This window comes from Nipponia nippon, unplaced genomic scaffold (assembly GCF_047370975.1).
Source record: "Nipponia nippon isolate SJK-2023a ecotype South Korea unplaced genomic scaffold, ASM4737097v1 scaffold_3, whole genome shotgun sequence".
In the NCBI taxonomy this organism is placed as follows: domain Eukaryota; kingdom Metazoa; phylum Chordata; class Aves; order Pelecaniformes; family Threskiornithidae; genus Nipponia; species Nipponia nippon.
In genome coordinates, this window is record NW_028262347.1 from 118,989,803 (window position 1) to 119,007,741 (window position 17,939).

Sequence of the window (17,939 nt, forward strand, 5' to 3'; positions counted from 1 at the left end):
TGGATTGACAAAGCAATGCAACTAATGTGAGCGGCATGAGTCAGCTCAATATATCATATTCAAAGAGGGAAGTCATTTGTGATGGTCTTGCAGCTCTTCCAGGCATCTGCAGACATCATATCAAATCTATTTAAAATGTGAAATTTCTGGTTCTGTAAGTCAAAGTCAATTACATCCCTGACTTTGATGAGGGCAGGGTTTCGCTCACTATAAAGACAGAGGGTGCAGGGATGGAAGTTCTCACCGTTGGCTTGTTTTATCCTTTGGAGCTGCGCCTTCGATGATTCCCCTTTTAATCAGATGTATCACTCTGGCTGTGTTCTGCAGACCTTACTTCTATAAAAGTGTGGTTGAGTCAATATGAGTTTTGCTTGAGTAAGGACTGCAGATGTGACCCTGCATTTCGGTAAGCCAGCCCCCAGAGAGGCAATTCATTTTGTAAGCAGCAAAGGTGGGGAGAGTGCGACCAGCCGGCTGAGAGAGGATGGGTATAACTTTAGAAAAGTGGTGAAACCAGGGAAGAGATTTTAAAACCAAAAAGATATTTTAGTTAGAAACTAGTGCCCTGTAAAGCTCTTACAATTTACCTACTCAGCACAGTATGCAGCCAGTTGAAGCATAATGTATTGACTTTTCTTGGAAAGATTAACTTCCCTTTCGTATTTAGCTGCCTGGTTTTATGCTGAACTTCTGCCTCTCCTGGAAGCTCCTCATACAAGCACTTGCAGCCAGATTTTATCTACGTATGTAGTGATCAGGCAGGAAGAATACACTAGCTATGCTACTTTCTTCTTTTCGTGTCTTAAGCATAGAAGACTTCTGTATCAGTAAAGCCTAATAATAGGTCCTGGATATATAGTAAACTAAGATTAATAGAAAGCAGTGCTTTAGCTAGTTCAGCATCATATAAATGTATTTTCTCATAAAAGGCAGCTAAGCAACTTCCTCTCCTCCTCAGAAAAAAAATCTTGGCATTCACAATTTGGTCCACAAATTATATAATCCTTTCAGAGTGTGTCAGATCCAGGAAACCTCCCAGGAACAGATAATTCAGGTTGGTTTTGTTGGTGAGTATACATGCAACATCTGGGCACAAGTGTAGTAGATGCTTATTGAACGTGTAATCCTTATCTTAAAGAGGTTATATATATATGTGTGTGTATATATATATAACTAGACAAGACTGGGCTGCTACACAGACCCGTCTATGGAAAAGCCTGTCTGTGAGAAGCAATGGACTAATGACTAGGTGATGCTCAAAGAGTATCTCTAAGGGGACAGAGGGTCTTACTGTCATTACACTGTGGGACAGCTGTAGAGCTTGAACTAATACCTAAATTACCTGACGTCCAGGTCCAGCATTGTAGCCACAAATCCATCTCCAAGCTACAAGGGCTCCCAGATGTATATTCGATACGCCTAATGTTATTCATGAAAGGCAGTTAAGAGACTGAGGGATTAATTTCTGTAGTGCTATTTACTCCTTGTAATTTCCTGTTGATGTGACTATCTGCTATAAATCATTTTCTGATGTAAAGATGAAGGATGGCAGGACTGTGAAGAACAAGGGGATCCCTGGGGCTGTGTTCCATGGGAGTCCCCACAGGTACGACACCCTCAAACAGGAGTGAGGGACTAAGACCCCAGCAGCACCTCTGGTGCTTCAAATCCTGGGTTACTGAGGCTTCTGTACCTCGAGTTTTGAGACTGAGTAATTAATTACATCCCCCTTCCATGTTTAATTTTGTCATGGAGTTGCCTCATCTTAGAGCTAAGTTCTGCAGAAACTGGCCTGTCAAGCTATGAGATATAGCTGCAGTCTAAAGCAAATACATGCACTTAGAAGACCTCTTAAAAAGACAAGTAATTAGTTGAGTTGTGCAAAAGGAAGAAATGTAGCTATTTAATTTCTCACTTATACAGTCATTTCAAAAAAGGATTTGGACCACGTGCCCTATTTTCCCATAACACAAATCCAATTGATAGAAACAAACCACGAATGCAACTGCTAATAAGTCTCTTCTCCTCTGAGAATAGCTCCTGCCGCCAGACTTCTCACTGTTGCCAGCTTGGGGCTTTTGATTCCTCTTCAAAATGCATGTTAGTGCCCTGTGCATGCTACTAACACTTCTTAACATTTCTTCCAAGAGAGCAGAACCACATCAATTTGGGGCTTTAACTTGTACAGGCAAAGAAAAGCTGCCCCACTTTAGCAATATTCCTCAGTCAACAAAGACTGTGATGCCAGTTTCTGGTCTCAGCCATAATTATTGAACCATTTTTTCCTTTAAAAACACACAATTATCGAATTCATTGTAGACATACTCTATGTACTAACTTAATTTTAGCCGTATAATCTCATAATGGACATCAATGAATAGAGGATTAGTCAAAACCTATTAATAAAGAGATATAACAGGCCCTCTGATATTTTCTTTCAAATGGCACAGTATGCTTCAAGTTCTGCTTCTAGAGCCAAGCCTAAGTACCCAGCCTGCACAGTTGGCATCGCAGTAGGGGCAAGAGGGAGAAATCACTCCCTTTAAATTGTGGATTAGAAGCAAATCTACCTTGCAGGTCTTACTGTACTTTTCATTTTTCAGCAACCGCCTTGTCTTAACATCTCCCTCCTTTGAGGTCCCTGAGACCCCCTTAGGAGATAGTGTCTGAATCATATCACAAGCCCACAAGGGTGCCTGTTTGCTTTTGCATGGAAATGTGGGCTCTGTAAGGTTGCAAGAACTGTGATGATGTGGGGCTGAGCCAGGGCTAGTATGGCACACCACCAGCAAGGGAGCAGCAGGGCAACCTCCATCCTGCACATCAGCTGTCTATTTGCATTGCTAGATGCAGCAGAGCACAGATACCCAGGTACGCAAAAATATCCAAGCTTGATCTGTTCTAAGGTGGAGCAGACAGAGAAAAGGGTACTTCTTATATATATGTGTGAACACGCATTTATGTGTTTAAACCTTAGGAGGAATAAAAGCTTCAGGTAGTTCACACAGTAACTTCTTCCTGATGGCCTGATTCAATGCATTTGAAGTTGATAGAAACCTTCTCCTGCCAGCAGTAGAGGCTGGATTGGAATTTAGGTGAGCTGTCTTTAAAATGTGTTTCAATACACATTGGAAAATTGTTTGGAAAATGTGGACTAAAAGCAGAGAAGTAGCTAGAAGTGGAGGTTAGCTGAACATCACCTCTGTGCCACCACGAGTAATTTAGCTGCCTGGCTTTTAAAAGTTAGCCAAGAAGAGAGTGACACATCCTGAGAGCTATCCAGCAGCTTTTTCTAACTATATTGCTATTAAAAAACAAATAAACAAACAAAAAACTATTTTATACAGTTTTCACTAACCTTCCTTCCCAAGACTGAATGACTTCAACATCTGCTGAAGTACTCAGGGTCCCTCACACCCCCCCACACCTATAAAGACATTCCAAACACAGACCAGGGAATTCTTTGGGAAGGTCACATAATACTGCTGAAGAAACTGTCTGCCCTATCCAGCCAGCACTGGAAGCATCCAGCAGGTTCCTCCCAGCCTTGAAGAGAGCCCAGCACCTGCAGCAGGTAGACCCTAACCCGTCTCCTGCAGCGCAGTGACGTTCTGCCATGCACCTCAGGCCCCAGCTGCCACAGAGGGACCCACTGCAGAGCTTCCCAGGGCAGCTCCAGCCACCCCTTCCCCTTACATCCATAGAACAGGGGGACAAGACGTTGATAAAGGCACATGAGAAGGAAGGTGGCTCCTCCAACAGTCTGTGCTGTTTGTTTCACAGGATGTTCGGTAGATCACTAGTGATTTCCTTTGCTGCCTCGAGAGCAGACTATCCCAAGGCTGTTCCTGCAGGGCTTGTAATTCCCTTCTCAGAACCCAGAGGGGTAATGGACAATGTCACAAAAAAGAAAAAAAAAATACCCATCCCCCGCCCCCCCAAAAAAACAAAACCATGAGATGAGTGGGACGTAGGACTACTGTGGCAGTCCTATGCCATGTGTTGTCTGTGGCTTTCTTAGCTGAAAAATTTCAAGGCCATTTTCCAGGGCACCCAAATCCAATTTTTAGCACTGTTTTCAATTTCAAAGTTATGCCAAAGAATCACTATCCTGAAAAAGGCACGAGCACACTAAGATTGTACTATTATTATTATTATTATTATTATTATTATTATTATTAATATTAATATTAATATTAATATTATTGTTATTGTTATTGTTATTATTATTATTGCTTTCATATTACAATAGGTCATAGCAAGACTGGAGGTAGGAACCTTAGAAACACCTAGATAAGGTCAGAGCAGATGGAGTGTGCTGTTGCCTGGGGTCCAGTGGTAGCTTTTGCATTGTGGTTGAGGCAGCCCTGTGCAGCACGGAGAAGTGCTGGCTGGACCACAGCAGTACTTAAGAACTGCTGGCAGAGCTGAGGGGCGATAGCTGTCACTTTATTCTGCGCACTTAACTCCTATTAGTATTAATCGAGCTGCACACAAACAGTGAGAGCAGATCATGGCCTGCAGCTATTTATGTATTTCTGCCTCATGTCTTGTATTTTATGGCATTGTTCAGTGGTGTCACCCATAAGCTTGCAGTCATTGTGTTTCTATTTTGACATATATATAGGAGCGCGCATGTGAAATTTATAGAGGAAAAAAGGAGGCATACATTTTGAATTGTGTTCTTCAATAAGGGAAGCAAATTTCCTTAAGTAAATGCTACTGCGGCACAACCCCCCACTCCAAGTCTTCGTGTGGCCCCAAGAGCTGCTTTTTGTAGGCTGCTGGTGCCCTCACCATCTTGTGCAGATCTTGTTTATTTGTATTGCAGTGGCACTTAGAGCTTCCCGAGGAGTGAGGTCCATTGTGTTATGTGCTGGGCACACAGCTGAATTGGAACGAGCACGGCTTTCTGTGTGAGTGCTCTAGAGAGAGAATAGATCATTAAGGTCACTTGTTTTCCTTACAGAGGCCAAGGCAGGATTGATTCCTACATTATATTCTATCTGTGTATGTATTTTTCCTTCCCAGTTTCAAATAGCCAAGGTGCCAATATATTACTCACTTCCCTTAGGAGAGTCTGCTGTCACCCAGACGTTTCGTTCAGACAAAGTTATGCCTGAATTTTTTAAGCCCACATTTTTTAAATTTCATTCTATTATTTCCAGACGGGGAATATTCATGCAGAGAAGGAAGCTTGTCACAGAGGGAAAGGGCAAGGAAACCTCGGCCCCTGCCAGAGCAAAGAAAGGAGGCAGCCTGAGTCAACCATAAGAAGGGTCCCACCAGCTCTTTCTACCTCCACCCACTTCTAGACACTCCTGGCCATGTTTGAGACAGCACCATTGAATCCATTCAGCACTACAGCATTGTATCTATTCAGAGAAATGCACTTCAACAGGGCAACCACCCTTAAAAACAGCCCCATTGTTTCTCCTAAAAGCCTCATTGAAATCTGCGTATATAACTAGCTGCTGTTTGTGAGTCAGCTATACTTGCATGTTACTGATTTGAAAGTGAATGCTCCTTGGAGGGTTATTTTACTTGAAATACAGCTTCTCGACAAACTGTTCCTCCTTTCTTCAACAATATCATCGTGGAGATTCCTTCCTTTAGAAAGATGATCGATATTGCTTTGTGAGCCAGGATCTGACAGGAATTTGTGTTGTTAAGGGCATCGGATCAGTGGTTTAACAAATCACACAGTTCTGCGTCAACATATTTGCACGTTTGCTGAGAAGCAGTTTTACCTGGCTTGCCCACCAGAGAGAGACACAATCACTCACACAAGCACGCATACCCACACTCACTTCAAAATGCTCCTCTTGCATGCTGTCAATAAAACAGTAAAGGCAGTTGGACTAGAAAGAGTTGCTTCTCAGAGACAAGGAGGAGTTATTCTACATGCTGCATTTTTTGCTGTCAAGATATCTTGCAGTGGCAGAATTGTTTGAAGTCTTAACAAAGCAAGCACAGACTGAGAGTGCTGGCAGAGCCAGCAACCAGACCCAGTGACACCTTTTCCTCCAGGTGATGGTGCAAAGCAGGGGAGGATGAAAAGACATGATAGATCTTAGACTGTTTAGTCTTAGACTGTTTTGGACTGAACACAAGGAAAAAATTTTTCACGATGAGGGTGGTGAAACACTGGAAGGGGTTGCCCAGAGAGGTGGTAGATGCCCCATCCGAAGAAACATTCAAGGCCAGGCTGGATGGGGCTCTGAGCAACCTGATCTCACTGAAGATGTCCCTGCCCATTGCAGGGGGATTGGACTAGATGACCTTTAAAGATCCCTTCGATCCCAAAGCATTCTATGATTCTATGATCTGTGAAGCACAGTTCATGTCTGGGTTTGCCAAAGTTCTAATTTGTTTCATTAATTGTACCTACAAATCCCCCAAACTATAAAAAGACATTATCAAATGTTGTAAATGAAACCCAGCAAATGCATCTAATGTCTAAATATCTAAAGCAGTGCACCAGCCTTCACCCCTTTTGCGAGCCCCATATTGATGATCAGCAATTTATAATTAGCTGCTTTGGACCTTTGTCAAAGCAGGTGCTTCTTTCAAGATACAGCTGTAGTCTGGGGGTTTACCCATCACCTGCCCATCACTGCACCCACCACCCAGTGATCATAGAATCACAGAATGGTTTGGGTTGGAAGGGACCTGGTTTGGGTTGGAAGGAGCCTTTAAAGTTCATCTAATCCAACCCCCCTGCAATGGGCAGGGACATCTTCCACTAGATCAGGTTGCTCAGAGCCCCATCCAACCTGACCTTGAATGTTTCCAGGGATGGGGCATCTACCACCTCTCTGGGCAACCTGTGACAGTGCTTCACCACCCTCATCGTAAAAAAATTTCTTCCTTCTATCTAGTCTGAATCTACCTTCTTTTAATTTAAAACCATTACTCCTTGTCCTATCGCTACAGATCCTACTAAAAAGTCTGTCCCCATCTTTCTTATAAGCCCCCTTTAAGATCAGGTACAACTGCACCCCTGCATCATATGGCTCCTGGCTGTATGGTTTTTCTGCAGAGTTATTTGTGTGTAGCACTGAGGTGCATGCTAAGGCTGGCTTCCCAGGTGCGTTAGGAAAGGCACATTCAGCCCTCAGTGAGGGAAAAAAATTCCATCTCCACTTTCAAATGAGGGGTTAAACAAACCTGTGGCAAATTTGACTGCTTCACAGAATGTGGTAATGAAGTTGATGCCATGTGGATGGCAGAAAGTGTACACGATATTGGCCAGTTGTTTGATACTGCCACTCTAAAGGCCCCCAGAATTAGACCAATTTCACACTAGAAGAGGTGCCTGTTTCTCACATTTTCTTTCACAGTTGGAGTCCTGGTCACTTGTTGATCTTCTGTCCTCATAAAATCTTTCCAGTTCATTTAAAAGTTGGCTCTCTTGTGCATTTCTTAAATTCTTTTTGCAGCTCAAGGTTTGAAATGCTTCCTTACTTCTGAGACCAAAAGGGCAAAACTGGAAACTGAGCACCTTGACCCCAAAGGCCTTATGCTGCCAAATACAGTCAGCAAGAATTTGTGGTAAATGGGGCTGCGGGATCGTGCTCCAGTATTAAATACTGGCTAAATGGTGAATTGTACTCTAAGGCTTCGAAATCTTATGCTTTCCCTTCAGCTTTCTCCAATGCATCTCTACGATACAAGCTAGAAGTTCTCCACTGAGAAATTTCCAAACTTCTCTTTATAAAATTTTACTCCCCACACAAAGAATGGCTGGCCATGGGAGGCTGGTAATTTATTTCCTGCCAGTTAAGGATATTCTTTCTACATAATTTTAGAAAATACTACTGTTGACTCTTTTTAATATGTTTGTTTGCAGGGTAACCCATGAAAAAATTGTGCTGCTTGTGCTGTTCCCTCTTTCCCTCTCTCAAAGCACACTGTGCTCAGACATGCATGGAGTGTATGTTTATTACACAGCAACATAGAACAAGGTGTATTATATTAACTAGTGATCATCTAGTGAGCATTCTGGTTTAGACAGTGTCCAGAGTTTCAGCTGACCTTTAATTAGCCTGTTATAGAATACTTTGCTCCAGAAGCGAAGTTTCCTCTACATCTTCTAAAATTCTACATCTTCTAAAATTATTGTTTATGTGTGAACTAAAGCACAGCACCTCAGCTGAATCCTGTTGAGTCCTGGACCTGGAATCATCCTGAATGCAGAGGAAAATTGGCCCATACTTAATAGACAGTTCTAGCTATGGCAAGAGTCCTACACTCTTTCGTGGTGCAGAAATTGCCGGTTCTAGAACGTTACTTTAGGAGTTCACCAGCGGATTAACTCTTACCTTAATCAAGACTAAGAATGCTGCTTACTAGCATTGTTGCAAGTAACAATGGCAACAATTAAAAAGGCAAGTAACTCATTTGGTTGGTATCCCAGACCAGGCTGCCAGGAGTTAATAGACTTGATATTAACCCACACACAGTTGGGTAATCCCCACGCTGTGCTGCCTACCACCACCTGCCAAATCAGACCCTGCAAGCACAGAAGTCCCTCACCCTGTTAATCCGAAGCTGATAGACAGGAAGCAGATCATATATAAAAACTTTATTTTGCATAAGCTGACTTGTGTTTTCTCTTTCTTCTGGTACTTGGGACCTCTCGCATCAACTGCTACAGATCTTCACACACCAAGAACTTACAATGGGACATCTAATAGTTCTTTATGAAAATCTCAAGAAAATCCTAGCTGAAGGTATTGTTGAGTCTCTGCCTTTAAGTCTTAAGCAATAAAGTTCAGAGTAACCAAGGCAAAAAAGGCTCTGCTTTCCACCAAAGTTTACTGCACAAGAGCCTCAGGATCCTGACCTGAAAGAGCCAGTATTTCCCATCTTCCACTTTAGAAAGCCATGTCATTAGGCAGAAATATTTCCTCAGGGACCCCTCTGTGCTGTTGCAGCTTTTGGGAGAGAGGTCACTTGATGCATTTGCTCCTTTCTTGTTATCAAAATGTCTGCCCTGAATTGCTCTGCTGTTGGGATTCTCACTGCTTTGGCCAGCACAAATGGACATTGCAAAATCTTTTTTGTCGCTGCAATTTTTTTTTGTGTTACCTGCTTATCCACACCAATTAGCTATGGGGTGCAGGCTGTTTCAAGGATTCTTCTTAACAGAAGCATATGTATGTATAAATATATCCAGATATTAAACTTCTTGGAAGCTCTCAAACAGGTGAACTCTGTAAATCTTTTTTTCATTAATATAGTCCCGTAGGAGTCAGCGAGGGTGTTTTATACTGGTACTGTATCCATATGCATCTAGAAAGGGGTGTATCTGCTCTGTACACTGTGAAACCAAATGAACAGGTAGAAAATTATCATTTATCTTGGTTTTAATGTAAACTAGCATTACAGTTCATTAAAGGGCTTGAACTTCTGGCTGTAGAGGTTTCAGTGTTTACTATATGCTCAAGAATTGAAAAGCTGTTTATTATTGTTATTCATATTAAAGCAATGCTTCCTGACTGGCCTAATTATGCAAATGCACAGCAGGAGAGAGTTTCTACCTGCAAATCTTACAGTATAAACTAAATAAGAGTGGGAGCAGAATGGAAAGGGATAGCAAATGGACAAAGTGCTAGAACTGGAGCGCTCTGATTGCCAACCAAGGTCTGCATGTTCTGGCCTCACTGAATCTGTTATAATGTGATACTTTCTAGCAGAAGTTTCCCAGACACATCACTGTAGATCTGGGAAGAGCAGTAAATGCTTCTAATTAAGGATCTTGATCACCTATAGGTCCTAGAAGTCTCTTTTAAGTGATGTCAAGGAGATGATCTTCCTCCTGTTGACTGTGATAGGACAACACTGTTTCATGTACATTTGGATTAGCTGGAAGTTAGGAAACATGGTAATATGGTTCGAGTAGTAGGGCTGAATTAAGCAGAGTAACATGCCTGATGAAAATGTGCAGTGTGGTAACAGAAGGGTGTTGCAGCAACAGAGTCTTTCAGCTGAAATAATTTTGTCTTTGCTAAATTCTCTTCCCTGATTAAAGAGATTCATGACATGATTTCTCATCCCTGACCTCCGACTCCAGTTTTATCAAGAGCTACTTTACCATTACAGATGCATTTTGAGATGTCTTCAAATCATTTCAATCAAACTCCTTTTTATGCTGATGTCGACTCCGGCGAGGCGCACGCATGCTCCTGCCAGACTGCGCTCTGCAAACACGCAAAGCGCCCGGGCCCACAGAGCCATGGAGGATCTCTAACGGCTCCAGCAGCACAGTGTTAAAGCCTGACGGTGTGTTTTCTGGTCCCAGCACCCCTGGGAGGCCTATCGGATGCGGGCGGCTGCCCGGGGACTCTCAGCACCGCGGACAGCGGCGGCCCCACGGACCCGCGGGTCCGTGGGGCCGCCGCTGTCCGCGGTGCTGAGAGTCCCCGGGCAGCCGCCAGTGGCCCCATCTCTTCTGCCAGCGGGGGAAGTCCCCAAACCTTCCATGGCTCCAGAGATGGACCTTCCCAGTGTGGCTTGGCTCCCCAGAGCCCTGGAGGAGCGGTTTCTCCCCGTGAGAACATGGAAGGGTTTGCACCCATGGTGCTCCTGTTGCGCCGGCACGAGTGTCCAGCAGAGCCAGCAGGTAACGGGTACGTTGTCAGCTCTTAGCCATGGCTACAGAAAAGGCTCTGCCTGGTTTTGTAGCATCATTGGTGCTCAGGGGACTCTTGCAGAAAAAGACGATAGCCTTTGTCTGAACTTGTTATGCCTTGAGGCCTCATTGGCTGAGCTGCTGCTCTTGAAGGTTGCATTGAGTCCACTTAGATTCATGTGTCTGACTGGCCAACAATAACATACAGAAGTTTAGCTAGAACATTAGAAAATTTGTCTTAGCTGCCATTCTGGAGGGTTGCATTGAATCTTTCCACTTAGATTCATGTGTCTCACTGTCCAACAATAACATACAAATATTTGCCTAGAACATTAGAAAATTTTTCTTAGCTATAGATAACAAGATGGAGATAAAGCTCAAACCTTAGGCTTCACACTAGTTATATCCAGATGGATGTGAGGTTTGGCTCTTGAAGAAGTTTCGAGACAGTAACACCATCCCATCACAGAAACAGTACTCACTGTCCCGCAGAGCCCACAAAAGGTAAATACATACTCAAAACTCCTATTCACAGGAAAAGATTTCTAGAGACATATTCTGAGTAGCAGGATTTGGGTATCTTCCATCAGAATGAAGATATTGTTTACTTGTTTTTTTGAAACAGATTTACAATCAATACTATATTCATTGAGTTTCATCTCTTCCCCATTAATCCAGGCTCCTCAAATAACTTCCACGTTTGTTCTCAGCATTGAACATGCTTCTTAGAAATTCAAGATGTGCTATAGAAAAGTTTCTACTGCCTGATTAGATGGCTATTTCTTCTTCTATATATACATCTTAGACCTTGCTTCTGTGAAGGTCTGTGCATACAGTACAAGGCATTTCCTTGGAGGAGCTTTGCTACTCAGTGTGACTGCCACAGACCTTCCTGGATAGAAACTGGAAATGAAATACAGACTAATATATGAACTGCAAATACAGCTTATACGACTGGTGCTTTCCCTTTGCAATAGATAAATTCCATGCTTAAAATTTTAAATTAGTTCCTCTGGATTTTTTCCCCACTTGGCTCTTCTAATGAAAAAGAAAAGTTATTCTGAACACAAATGGCCTGTACTAAGATTGAAGGCAGTAAGTATCAATATTGTCTATGGAGACCATCTTCTCACAACATACCATCTAAACTCTATGTGACAAGGGATCTGGTTTTATCAAGTAAAGGCAATAGGGGAACAGGCAAGTGGGAGAGAAGCAAACACACCAAGTTTCTCAGGATCTTAGATTTAATAAAGGGCAACTAATTCACGTATCTCACACTATTTTCCCTAAGACTGTATTAGAACTATGCCAATGGAGGAAAGTATTAAATATGCATGTGAACACATTTAAGTGGGAGTAAATATCAGTTCTCTTGGTAAATAATAATAATGACAGTAAGAATATCTAAGAAAACACAATGCACTAAGAAATAATAAGCATAATCCCTTTCATTAAAAATGTTTCACTCCATGGGGCCAGTAATCCAAGACTCTTTCCATAAGGCTCTGTTGTTTTAACAGCTGTGGCCATGGTATAAAGTTTCACATTTGGAGCTTGAGCACAATTAAAGTCCACCGCAACACCTGATGAAATGGGTTCTTATTTACTAATTCATCTCAGTAATCAGCTGATCTTGAGGATGTTCGCAATGCTGTGTCCAGAGAAGTACAGAGATTATCTTGGAGTGTGCACTCAGGATGCCTTGGATCGCCTATTTATCCCTCCTTAGCTCTTTATGGCAACAGGCACTTTATTCCCCTGCCTACTTCTGATTTCCATTTATAATTTGGTTTATGAAAATTTATGTTTAGAGGCCTCAAAGAGATTATGACCATCTAGTGGTAGGCACAGTTTAGAGGTTTAAATTACAGAGACCAGGCAGAAAAAAGAGGGAAAAGAAGAAAGATCAGGGCTAATGAGAGGGAATGACTGCAAACAGTGAGTTGGAGTTGACGATGGTGGCTGTTAAATTTTCGGTCACAACTTTGCCTCACCTTCATTGAAGCAAGAGTATGTACTGATACCTCCTTCTCCGTAGGTTTAGATGAGTATCAGTATTCCCATTTCAGAGGAAGAACAGCAAGAAACTCACTGACAATGACTAACAATGATCTAAGGATCAGACAAAAAACAAGAACTGGTCTCCTGTTCTTAATTTCAGGCTAGAGACTAAGCCGTGAGAACATCCTTCCATGCTTCTGTACACACGCCATTTTGTCCTTCACTTGCTTCTCTCTCTGACAGCATTTTTGTAGCCAGGGTGAGGACTTCTTTCATTTGACCTTTCATATGGTTATCGTCATCTTTTTCCCAGGTGTGGTCTCAGTAACCTTCCTCTTCTCTCTCTGTGTTCTGGCTGGCTCCCTTCCCAATGTCCAGCCTGAATCCCTGAAGCCACAGCTCCTGACTTGCCAACTTGACACTTGCCAGCATGAGTTTCTTTCTACCCCCCCCGCCCCGTCTTTTCTGTGCACTAAAATAGGACAAACAAAATTGTGAAAGGGAATTTAAAAGGACAAGAACTCCATGAGGTTTCTCTTGCAAAATTTTCTCCGGATTCATCACTGTGCAGCCAGGCTAATAGAAAGAGAATCACTGAATATGTAAGGGATACCCACCTCAGAAACAATTCAAATTCATGTTAGCATTCATTTTCTTTTCTTTTTGGGACAGAGTTGAAAAATCAGTTTCCCTTTGGTTTTCCTTCAATCTCACAGTCTGTTTTTCGTGCACCTTCGGTGATGCGCTGCTTGGTTTTAAGAAGAGGTTTCTACGAGGTAGATGCACCTCGTTATGCGACAAACTTTGTGGACAGCCTTGTGTGGATCAGGCTGTGTTATTTGTCCTCTGCTACATCTGGTTCCTTGGCTCGTTGCTTCAGCTGAAAGATAGAAAACATATTTCATTCACCCAGGCTGTGGCAACTCAGCAGATGAGGCCTGCGATCCAGTCTTCTTGCCTTGGCCATAACCCACGTGTCAGGTAAAGGTTTGATTTCTGGGCGGCTCCTGACTGGTGCGATGTTTTCATCGTTGCTCACAGCAGAGGGATCAAACAGAAGAATGGGCTGCAGATAGCTGAAGAGAAAAAGGCTCTGGGAATTTATTACTTTTTTTTTTTCACAGGGAGAATAAGAAAGAAAAGGCAGCACCTCTTGACAAACAGTTACATTAAGTGCAGTTTGCAAGAACTCTGTATGAAAAGAAGTTGAAAGGATTTTGATTGTTCATGCAGAAAGGAGACGAAGAAGAGGTAATGTGGTAAAAGAGAATTAAAAAGGACGCGGTTGCAGAAGGTAGCTTGGGAATCTCTGTTCTGCTGCTTCTAATGACAGAAGTTGGGACTAGTCATGTTAATAAAAAATGAATATGCACAATATAAAAATTTTTGTTCTATATATGATTGACTGTGGAACTCACTCCGCTAGAAATGTTTAAGACTTAACCTTCAAATTAGCGAGTCGCTTATGTAGATATGAAGAATCGCATGAACAGTGACAACTACACATAGAAAGATAATAAACACTGTGCTTAAGTTTCTTGGCAGTTATTAGAAGCAGCAAGGTGAGGAGTAAACTGCTTATTAGAGAGTTCTTACATCTGAGTCAGAAACGTTTCATGTCGGCTTCTGCCAGCATGGAACCTGGACCACAGCTATGGTCTGGGGTCACAGTTTGTATTACGGCTGCTACATAGGCAGCATCACATCGATGGATTTCACTTTAGCTTCCCTGGTAATTTTGTTAAACACTTGCCGGTGACTGTGACTTGATTCTGTTCAAGAGTAATTCTTTTGAAGTGTTTTTCTTTCCTCTAAAGAAATAAAATACTCTGAAGTTAATCAGGGACCTCGTGTGCTTTTTTACATGTCACAAGGTCATGTATCTTGGGCTGATGACAGGGTTGCAAATGGAGACAAAGTGGTCAGAGGCTGCACTAATCCCTGGCATGAGGGATACGGAGGAGCAGCAAATAAAGCAAGGCCTATGTTAAGTGGGTGGGCAAATGCTTTTGAAAAAATCCTCTAAATAGACTAATTCCTCTTTTCCCTACATGTCCCTGGCTAACATTGTTTTGTGTTCACCCTGGGTGCTCTGGAGCTGATCCTGGGAGTTTTGCCTTCCTGAGAGCCCCAGGACCAAACACTCTGTCCATGTACCTGTGAAAATATTCCTTGGGTTCAGCTGAACAAACTGAAATAACCCACACTGCCCTCAGTCTTTGTTATTGCTTGCTCACCCTAAGTCTTACGTGTAGCTGTTGCTAAAGGAAAGTTTGAGGAAGTCTGCCTGCCACCGAAATACTTTCATGATTTCCTTTAAAAAATCATGCCGGAGATAGATTTATATTTTGTTTATTTGCTTTCCTACTAAATATTCCCGCCTCTCACACTCACCCATGCTGCCTCTGCATGAGCCCAATATTCCTCAGTTTGAGCTCAGATGCCGCAGTGATGGGCACAAATAACGATACCGTGTGAAACGCAGCAAAACCTTTCAGCAGCAAGTAGCTTCAGTAAGGTGGTTTGTGTTCACTGCTCCAGCAGAATGAAATTCAGCATTTCAATAAAAACAAGCAAGCAGTGTCTCCGGGCAGCACAGCTTTGGAACAGCTTTGGTGTAGTTGGCAAAAAAAAAAAAAAAAAAAGAAATGGGACTATTATTTATAAGCAGTTTGGTTTCTTTTTTTATTCAGGCATACTGTATATATTAATGTGCGTATGCGTGATTTTTAACTTGTCGTATGCAGCAACACAGCTACAGGTGGTATTCACTCTCCCTTTTTACAGAAATCGGATGAACATGTTTTAGTTTGTTCTCCTGCAGAAAGGAGGGGATTTAGGCACCCAGGAACCCCATGGATTTGAGATGCTGGAAGTTTCAAAGGAAACAACAAATTTCTTCCCTCCCTCTTGGGGTCCAAGGTTTTAACCTGAGCCACAGGCAGAGACTGAAACAGGACTGTGATGACCCTGCATGGGAGCAGAGAGCCTCTGGCTTTTGCTCTACCCCCAGCCCAGAAGCAGCCTCCCGTACGGCAGTGGGACAGGTGGAATTTGAAGGAGAGAGGAAAAAAAACATGAATAATGTCTTGAAGCGTTTATTTTACTTGAATGCTTAGACAAGACCCCTTCACACCTCAGGGCACATCCTTCTTTGGAAATATTCAGAAATAATTAATAATAATAGGAATAGGAATAAAAATGTCTAGCTCTACTGAGGAGGGCTGCAAAGCTGTAAAATAAGGATTTCTGCTTTAGTGTGGGCAATTTAGCTTGACACTGGGTCAAATTGCCTTAGGTGAGGAGCAAAGAGCTTACACCGACCATGGCTCCAGCCCTGGGACTGCACGTCAGGCAGGGAAAAAGGGCCTCGTGGTGCCTGTGCGAGGGGGCAGGAACCCCCCTACTGTCTCTGGTTAAGAAAATAGAATAGCAGAGAAATCCTCTTTTTAGGTGAAGGCACCTGAGACAGCTCTGGCAGGACACATTCATGCTGGTGCTCCCCGTGGGTCACGGTGCAGCAGCAGATTTGGGCAATGAAGTGGCCCCGTCTCAACAGCAGGTAGGTCCCTGAGGGACTGCGCAAATTCATTCTGCGGGACAGCCCCGCGCAGGGCAGCGCAGCCCAGGGAAGGTTTGAGCGGTGGCGATCGCCTCCTTGGCAAAGGCGAGCCAGGCCGGGGCTCCTCTCTTTGTCCAGGGCTGCGGGTGATGCCGTGCAGTCCATGCAGGCAAGGCAGAAACCGAAAACTATCCTCTCCCCCAGGGTCTCCCTGGCAGATCTGTTTTGCCACACTCAGCTCTTTTCTTTTTAACACTGCTTCCCCTCCCCTCCCCTTGAAGTTTTGCAGTCTTGACCAGCAGTTTCAATGTCACCTCTTCAAATGTCACCTGCGATCTCCTCCTTCACTCAGGTTCCCCTTCCCCAGATCATTTCTACACACGTAAAAATAAACCCAAATCACCATCGCCACCACATCCTTCCCTCTTAATCCTGAGCAGCGCATCGGCCCTGGCTGGGACGGGCTCACGGCAAAGCCCAGCGGAGGCCGCACCGGGGACCCGTGGCCGGGGGAAGCCGCGGGACGGGCAGGTGCCACCGTGCCGCAGCGGCTTGGCCTGGGGAGCCGCGGTTTGATGCCTCACTGCAGCCCTGGAGGAGCCAGGGCCTTGAGGGGGCTCCTGAAAAACACAGGTTCTGCCCCTCACCGGCTTCCCAGCAAGGGACTCTCGGGGCTGGGCTGCCAGATAGGATGGAAGCAAGAGCTGTTTAGAAAATACTTATAAATATCCATATTTATGCGTGCAAGCATATATATATATATTCACATGTATGCATGTATATTTGTATATGCTTATACAGATACGCACACATGTGTGTGCATCCGTAAGTGCCTGCCAGGCCCGGCAGCCGCTGCAGGCAGGAGAAGGGGCACAGAGGCGAGCAGCCCCCAGCTCCGGGGCGGCGGGGCCCGGCGGTGGCACCCGGGCAGGCCCAGCACCCGGTTTGCCTCCCCACGGAGGACCGCGCCGCGCCGCCCCGGCCACGGCCACGGGCGGGGAATCGGGCCCGCGGGGCCGGGAAAGCCTCCGAGGGCCGGTGCCGGGCTGGGGGGAGGCGGGGAGGGGACCGGGGATGCCCAAACTGCCCCGGGAAGAAGAGAGCCCGCGCCACGAAACAGACGTCACAACCCCCCGCTTCAAAATTAAAATTAAAATTCAAAAAAAATTAAAAACGGGAGGGTTACGTAGGGATAGGATTTTTTTTTCTTTTTTTGGCAGCGCACGTATTAGATGAAGGTAATTTGGGTGCTACGAATATAAGACGAAAATACACCTAATTCCGTCATCATATAGATATAATATATTTCACTCTCACCACATAAATACAAAACATCCAAATACCCAAAACATTCAGAACAAAAGTTAGTAGCAAGGGCTCAGCGCTCGATTCATTCATTATTTTTTTCGACTAGTTGGCTAGAAACTTCAGACGTAAATAATTTACAATAAAATTACTATTTTCTTTCTGTCCAGCTCCTTCTGTCCAGTTCTGGTCTATAATTAATTCTATATACTACAGCAACCATTCCACTTTTTGTAAATTTTTTTTTTTTTTTGGTTACAGTTTGGTGGCACGTATTTATACAGTTTGTAAACGCCATGTGTTAAAGTTTAAAGAAAGAAAAGAAATTTAAAACCAAAGCAAAGAAATATTTTTTTTTCCCAAAGAACTAGCTAAGTACAGCATCCCTTTTCTGGCAAATTCAAGTACCGAAATTGAACAGGAAATATTCGA

The 17,939-nt window shown here is 43.6% G+C and overlaps 1 long non-coding RNA gene across 1 annotated transcript; it reads left to right on the plus strand.

The window, feature by feature from the left end:
* The first annotated feature begins 715 nt into the window (after positions 1–715).
* LOC148054866 (uncharacterized) lies at positions 716–14,291 on the plus strand. The gene is made up of 3 exons (XR_015706758.1): positions 716–1,054; positions 8,660–8,735; positions 13,765–14,291. It is a non-coding gene; the product is annotated as an uncharacterized LOC148054866 (long non-coding RNA).
* The last annotated feature ends 3,648 nt before the right edge of the window (positions 14,292–17,939 follow it).